Source organism: Corvus moneduloides, chromosome 5, assembly GCF_009650955.1.
Source record: "Corvus moneduloides isolate bCorMon1 chromosome 5, bCorMon1.pri, whole genome shotgun sequence".
Classification (NCBI taxonomy): domain Eukaryota; kingdom Metazoa; phylum Chordata; class Aves; order Passeriformes; family Corvidae; genus Corvus; species Corvus moneduloides.
Window position 1 is genome coordinate 43,260,078 of NC_045480.1, and position 8,133 is coordinate 43,268,210.

Consider the following 8,133-nt stretch of genomic DNA (forward strand, 5'->3'; position numbering starts at 1 on the left):
GATCCACAAGATATCTTTGTCCTTCCTTTGCAAATAATAGGCAGCTTCAGATTTGAAAGCAGTAGATTTGACATGCTCATCTGGTAAGAGTCTGCTGTGGAAGTAGCACAGGAATTCCTTCTGTTGGCAGGAATAATATTCCTCTAAGCACTCTGCATTTCCGTGTACTTAGAACAGCACTGTAACAAGCCACAGGAACAGAGTCTCTTCTTGTTAGTATGGCTTGGTGTGACACGGCTATTCAAAATGTGGGGGAATGCAATGTAAAGTAGGGCATGTCACTGCTGCAGGATGCCAGTTTCTTGATTCTCTTCCTAATCCCCACCTTCTCCATCATTTAACTGATGATTTTCCCCATGGCACCATATCAATTTATATTTTAATATGCAGTGAATGTTTTCAATATACTATATTGTGCTATGCTGTCTCTTGATCAGATTATTTAGAGATGTTTCAACTACTTTGTTTTCACCTGTGTTGCCATGATATGCTTGCCACACTATAAGGGTTGGACCTAAGTCACTAGTGCACTGGTCTGGCTATAGGATTGTGCCACAAGGCTGGCGTGTTTGTGTCTGTTCAAGGCTTCATGTGAAAAATAGAAAATAGCCCAAGAAATTTGGGTGATAGTACAAAGAGGACTATACATATATAAATAATTAAAAACAACAGCAATAAAAATGCCACCAACAAAAAACCCAAATTCATAAACTGTTGGTTTCAAAGGCACACACTTGGGAAAGAAACAATGATCAGAAAGAATGAAAATACAGACTTAAGAAAGAATCCTTTTTCCCTTATACATGCTTGGATGAATTCTGTGACTTGCCTCATACATCTCCTGTTGTAACAACATGAGTCAGGGCACCATACTCGTTCACTTTCTTGTGCTTAACCTTCAGAATGTGTCCATGTGTAAAAACATTTTGCCCCTGAGAAAAAAGTCCTGTGAATGGTGAACATATTTGGAAGCTCAGGAAACCCAGATCTGGCTGCTATTTCTGTAACACTCATTCCCTAATTCTGAGAAGCTGCACAGTTTCTCAGTTTCCTCATCTAAATAATACAGGGAGTATCTACTTCTTTTGAAGATGTGTAGTGGGAGTGATTTAGCTGAAGGGAACAGATTTCTGCACAGCAATAACAGCATTGCTTTCATTAAAAAAAAAAAAAAAGTTTTTTTGTCATATTGCACACTGCTCCATAGGGACCCTAATGGCTGAAGACATACTTTGCAAAAATATTCCCATGATGCCTGGAAAGGTTATAATCATTGTAACACTAGTATGCACAGAAGTTGCACTGATGCACGGACTTGAACTGGCCACACTGTTACTCTTAAGCACTCTAATCCTTAAGAGATATTTCATAGAGTGCCAGTAATACAGAGCTTACAAAGTTTCAAGTCAAGGATGTGTAAAAATGACATATTTCTACTCAATAACATGGTATCTGTGTGTTTTCAGGACAGATTTATTACTTGGTTCCTTTATTTTCTTATGTTCCAGTTTTTCTAGGGTGTTTGTATTTCTATAGGTACAACTTATGTTGAGGACTTCTCTTAAAATACACAATAACTAGCAACTTGATATTTTTTATATTTTATTCTGATTCCAAATCCCTCCTGTCTTCTCTTTGTATACCTTCCCTTTAGAGGCAATGTGCTGAATTGCAAAGAGCGTTTCTTAGAAATACAAGTTTGAGAAAGTGGACTATTAATTAGAAATACTACACTTCTTGGTTTTTATAATCATGATAGCTTGTGGACATCAAACCTGCACAGATGCTTTTTCTATTTCAAAACATTTCAAACAAGCTGAATCCAAGGTTAACTTTCAATATATATCATGATGTTAAGCCACTGAACATGTAATGTCAGAATTATCCTATAAAAGTTGTCTTAAAAGACAATGTCACTTGCTTTGGCAACAGAATTGGAAAAGTGAATTGCTGTAGATAGTTTATTAAAATTCTGATCAGGAAGGAGCACAAAGTATGTGGTTACAGAGCTGGTATGTGGTTTGGGACTGGGAGCCCCACACTCTGTAATTAACTGTCACAAAATAGTGTGAAATTGGAGCTTTTCAAATTGGTGTCTTTTCTGCATGAGGGGAAAAAAGGAACAAAAATCCCTACCTACCTTTCAGAGTGGAAAGGACATAAGAAATCAGAATGCTTCCTCTCTTCAATGCTATGTGTGTTGTAGCATCTGCAGTGTGTTGCATTCAGGAATGTGTTATATCTATAAATTGTGGAATGTGTCTAGGATCTTTCAGGCCTTGAAGTGTGACAGACTATTACCTTATTCAGTGGCTGGAATTTTGCTGTTGATGCGAAATACAGAGCTGCATCACCACTCACTCTCCTGAAATTAAAGTTTTGTAGGTTTAGAGAAATAAAATTAGTCTGTGCAAATGCTGCAGACCTGAAGCCTACTTACAGAGAGCACTGACATAATTAGGAGCAATGGAAGTCACACTTGAGCTTCAGATACAGCAGAGCACTGAGAAGTTGCAGGATGATTGGACTTTTCCCTGAGTTCCTCCATGGTTTTATATCACTGCTTGGCAGACTTCATCATCTGCACACAGCAGAAGCCTTCTGCTGAGTATCCTCAGATAAAATAGCCCAGGTCCAGCACTCCATGTGGCACACAGAAAATGTGAACCCAGATCTTCCTGATGTCATACACCTTTCGTTAAGTCACCAAAACTTAGACTGGAAATTTTAAGGGTAATAGTGATACACAAAGAAACAAATAGGGACTAGAAAAATATTTTCAGAAGTCAATTTACATTGGTTTTTTGTTTTGGGTTTTTTGTTTGTTTTTCTTGAGGTCTACAAATTCAATGGATTCAAAGTCCTCAAAGTCCTCAAAATCCTCAAAGTCTGGCTATGGCCACCTCCTCCTTTCACCTACTTTCCTCCACATCTCGACTTGGCTTGTTTCCTTCTTGATGTGACAGTCTTTCCTGTCAGAAAGAGCTGGGTGAAACTTTTGCGCATTTGATTCCTTAGTTGACATCAGCCTCTCTGCCTTAAAAGAGAGTTCTTGGGTTCATTTTTTTTTCTTTTTTTCCCCCCACTCTCAGACATCCGGCATCCTGGATAAAGTTTTTTTGATGGTGCTTCCAGTCCTGATGCAAACCTGGACTCCCTGTAGAGAGTGGGATAAAGGGTCCGAAGGGAAGACTGATGATTACATGGCCTCACTAACCATCTATCAGGTTCATGGACTCTGATAAAGTAAGTGAAAGTATTGTCTCCCCTTCCTGTTCTCAGCTGTGGTTTTTATATGAATAGTTAAGCCTCTGACATACTTTACAGTAAAACTGCACAGAACCATGAGACGAGTTTAAAATGTGGCATCACGCTGTGAATAACTTCTGTGGCAGAGATGAGAATATTCCATCTGTAGCACCATGCAAAAGCAGCACTGCTGGTGGAAATCCAGTTATAAATTACTGTCATGCAATGTTCCAGAGGCCTTTTCTCAGAACAAAGGTGTACAGGGGACAGCTGTATAACAGAGACCAAAGTGTGACTCCCAGTAAGTTCTGTCTCCCAGTTAAGTGAACCAGCAAGAGTAATTCAGGGCTGCAAGTGAAGTTTAGTTTTGAATTGGAAAAATAAAATCATGTAATGAGTTTATGTTCTTACATTATCTCCCTGTAGCTCAAACAGTGCTTGTTCATTGTCAGCAGCTAAGATTTTACAAAACTTCTCTTTAGAGTCAGCATAAAATCATCAGAGGGCCATGAAGAAAAAAAGAGTAGTAATTTTTTGCACCCACATTTCCTTCTTCAGAAATGGCATTTGTATCAAACGAGAGAAAGGCTTCATTTAAAACTAAAAAAAAAAAAAAAAAAAAGGAAACTGTAATGCAGGAACAAAAACTTTCAGCTGTCAGCATTTCCATAACCTCACAAGACCCAATTCTCATGTCTTAATTTACAACCTTGGTGTAAAAATAAAACATGGTTTTGTTTTTCTTGTTTTAGATTTGAATAACTGAATGATTATATTTATACGTTTTCTGCATTTGTATAGAAGATGTATTGGTTTTAACATCTGTCAGAGAGCTGCATCTTAAATTGCTTTCTGTGATCATCTTTTGGCTGTGATTTTCTGGAGAGTTTGGGACTTCAGACTCAAACCCAGCCTGATTTAAAAAAGTACTGTCTCTCTTTAACATGTATACTACTAGAATTCTGTGGCTAAATTATCCATTTTCTTAGAAAAGATAAACTAGTGACAAAATTCAACAGTTAGTTGAGTTTTGGTGCTTCCTGAGGGGGCTCTGAAGGCCTGCATGAAATGTATATTAGACAGGTTGCTACAGAGGGATAGCCTTAAACAGATGGAAAAGGTGATATCTTTCTTCTAATTAGAAGTCTGTGTGTAGTGATATGGTACATTTTTTATACCATTACTTAAGCTGTTTGGGTATAAAATAGGTTGTCTTCTGGTAGATGTGAGAGCATTCACTGGAACCTGGGAAGTGAGAAAAAGATTTCAGTCGTTCGGTTAGAGCTCCGAGGACATCATTTTTGCCATATTGATTCATTGGACACATAAGTTCATTGTAGGAATAAATAAAGTAGACACTTTCTCAAAAATTTTTAAAAGAGCTTCTTAGGCATGACATTCTTTAATTACAGTTAGCACCAGAGTTCCCCAGGCAGCACATGGAGCTGTCAGGCTTTGCAAGGGAATGCGTCAGGAAAGGTGGACATGTACGAGAGCATGCAGAGAAAGCTGGAGAAATCATAAAATGGAGGAACGTGCAAAAAAGGGGTCAGCTTTAGTAGGTGGGAGATTCAATGACTGTATGAAATATACGCTATATCATACTGGCTAGTGCTGCAGTGTTCAATATTAGTCCACAAAATTTAGCGTGCTGTCTCGCTCCCCATGATATTTGCTGTTATGGAAGACTCAGCTTGTGGAGCCTGGCAGCAGAAAAGAGAAGAGGAGTTACCCAGCTGACTACACACTGTTTAGAATTTCTGCATTTGGGGGATATTATGGAATTGCTAACAAATTAGTCTATTTTAATTGTAGTGGCATGTATGCATTTCCTGTCCCAACATATCCATGCCTATTCTTAGCACACCAAAAGAGTTGCAGATTATTTTTTTGCCCTTGAATACAAACAGCATGAAGAAAAATTATTTTCTAGACATCAAAGAGAATGAAGTCAAAATGACCAAACACAGAAAATTGAACAAAAATCTAAATATTGGGCTGTTCTAAGCCATTTAATGATATCAAGACCAGCTATTAGAGAAAGCAAAATGGGAAAAAAGAAAGGGAAGATTTCCCCAGAGTTTGTATTTAATCGTGGACAAAAGTAAATTGTAATTTGGGCTAATGTGGCAAAAATAGCCTATTTGGACCTGAGTACAAGGATGATGTGATAATTCAGACTGTCATTTCAGTAAGACGTATTGGGTACTTAAGTCTGCACTTGCACATGAGTGACTTTTATTTATAGTGTTTCACCTTTCAGATTTCTTGGATCTGAACATATCTAACCTTACTGAAATACAGATTTAGACATAGGAGTCACTTAACTGCAGCTATGTCATCAGTGTAACACAGGAAATCAACAGTCTAGAGTCAGAAGTTAAATGTATCAGAGGAAAGTGGAGGATTGTACAGGAAGAGGGTAATTTCTTACGTGGAATATTGCCAAGGAATACCAGATACCTGATAGCAAAAATGTCATGTGAGCATACTTCTGTTATTTCTTCTTCCCCAGTACTGGGTTTACACAGCATAAAACAAAAACCAAACCAACCAACCAAAAAAGGGTGGTTGCCCAAACTGAAAGAGGAGAGTTCAGACATATGGCACATAGAGTGCAGGACAAAATGTTCCACTGGTGAGGAAAAGGCACCAAAAGATAGGGCAGAAGGAAAGTCATGAACATTGGTTGGTTTATTTGTTGGAGGAGTCTAACCTTGGTCTAATGAATACGTACATATGAGGGAATGGACTTGGTAAAGCAAATAGTAAGATTGTACAGCTTTGCTTATTTTAAGTTAAAATAACCACAGTTTCTTGGGAAGCCTTAGAAAATCTGTGTGTCTGTTTGCATCTGATATCTGGAACGTAGATTCGGATTAGCTGCAAGATTAGGAAAAGGTATTGTGCACATTCTGGTGGGCTCTCTGAAAATTAATATTGGTCCTGGGGCAAAAAGCAGTTGAAATTCCTGGGGCTTAGGACAGGAGCGTCACAGGGATGCTCCAAGCAGTCTGCTTCTTCATTGTCTTTTGCACTAAATAACATCTCTAATTTTCAGAAGTGCTCAGCCTCCAAGAATTCTCATTTGGGTCTGTAAGAAGAGAGAAAAGTAGTGGTTTTCAATTGGAATTTTGAATTTAGATGCTTAAACGTGGATTTAAAAAACAAACAGTTTTGTCTCTTTCTTAAAAAAAAAAAAATAGAAAAAGATAAGAAAGTCCCATGTCTCCACTCTAAACTGGTCCCAGGTATCTGTGCAAGGGATGTCTCTTGGAACCTGGATGCAGCTCTAGCAAATCCTGCAGTGTTCCTGTTGGAAAACTTTGCAGAAGAGTATTTCAAAGGTGAGACTTGCTTTGAGTGAAAGGCCGTATGTTTAGAGGAACTTTGGTCCAACTTCCACTGGTATCAATGACAATTTTAGAGCTGAATTTGTCAGCTTCTCCTTCAAATCACACAGTTTTTCTCCTTTTCTTGTGCATACAGGTTTTTCTTTGCTTTGGCAAGGCCCCAAATATAAAGAGCATCCAAACTGTGCCTTTGTCCATCTCATTCCTGTGTTTTTCAGGTTCTCTTGAGTTTGTTTTGAACCTTGTAGACTCTAGTCAGCAGCTTTTCACATTCAGTGACTGAAAAGAATGTAAGAAGGGTTACAAGCATAAAATTTTGACTGTGGCAGTAGCTGAAGAATACTGAATAGGCTTTAATGCATGAAGGTATCGAGCAAAAGAAGGATGGAGGACTTGTGCGTAGGCACTGTTAAGTTTATTGATGGAAAAAAACAAGTGCATTGCTCTTGAACTGAGCCAGTAGCACATGGCAATGGTAAAACGTCATTAAGATTAGTCTGATTTCCAGGCATTACAGTAACTTAGGGCCCTGTCAGATATGGCAGATCCAATTCCTTTCGCTGTACCCCAGAATAACTTTGTTGGGTTCATTTGCTTTAACTATTACAGTGCTCTCTTGGTTGCATGTGCTTATAGATCATTTGAGTAGTGCTGGTTAAAACTGAAATAACATTGATGTAAGTGAGACCTTTCACTTCAGATTGAGATGGCAAAATACGTTCAGCCTCTTGAGAGGAAATGACAAAAAGCTATGGCGTACTAAAGGAAAGCTGAGCATTGTAACTCTTGGGATCACATTGAGAAACTCTTTGTAAGGCCATGGCCTCTCACTTCATATTTTCAAGTGTCCAAACTGACTTTAATTCTGTTCAAAAGGAGGACAGTCAAACTTTTATTTTTCCTGCAAGTTTGTGTTCTCATTTCTCTCACTTTCACAAAGAATGTTACCTCAGAAACATTAAATGGGAAACATGTGCTTCAGGGCTAATGGTATTGCTTCTTTGTAAGGTCAGCTCCAAAGTCTCAACATAAAGGCTTTGTTAATCTAAAGTGAAATAAAAGCAGCTGTCATAAAGCATGTGATATATAAACTCTCATTTAAAGTTGTATTATATTCCTTATTATTTTTAATAGTCTGAATTGAGAGAGAGAAAAGTATTTATTGAAAGGATAAAAAGCAGCACTCTTCTAAACTTCTCAAGAAAGGGGAGTCAAATATTTCGTCACTGATTAAAAGACACTATCTTTAAGTGCCTTTTTTCCCCCCTTGCTTCTCATTTCTCTTCAGTCGTATATTCTGCCTACAAAAGAACAAGGAGTGTTGGTATTCTGTAACTGAGAATAGCAGACAAGAAAGATAAATTTTACAGCTTTTTCAAACCAAAGAAAGAACAGTTTTTCTTTTATTTATTAAGTTCTCATTTCATGGCTCCACTCAAGGATTTCATTTTGGTTGGTGGTCCCAAGGAAAGGATTTCTCCCATGTTCCTACTTTGCCTGTATGAAAGTTGCAGTCAAAATTGACCAAAAG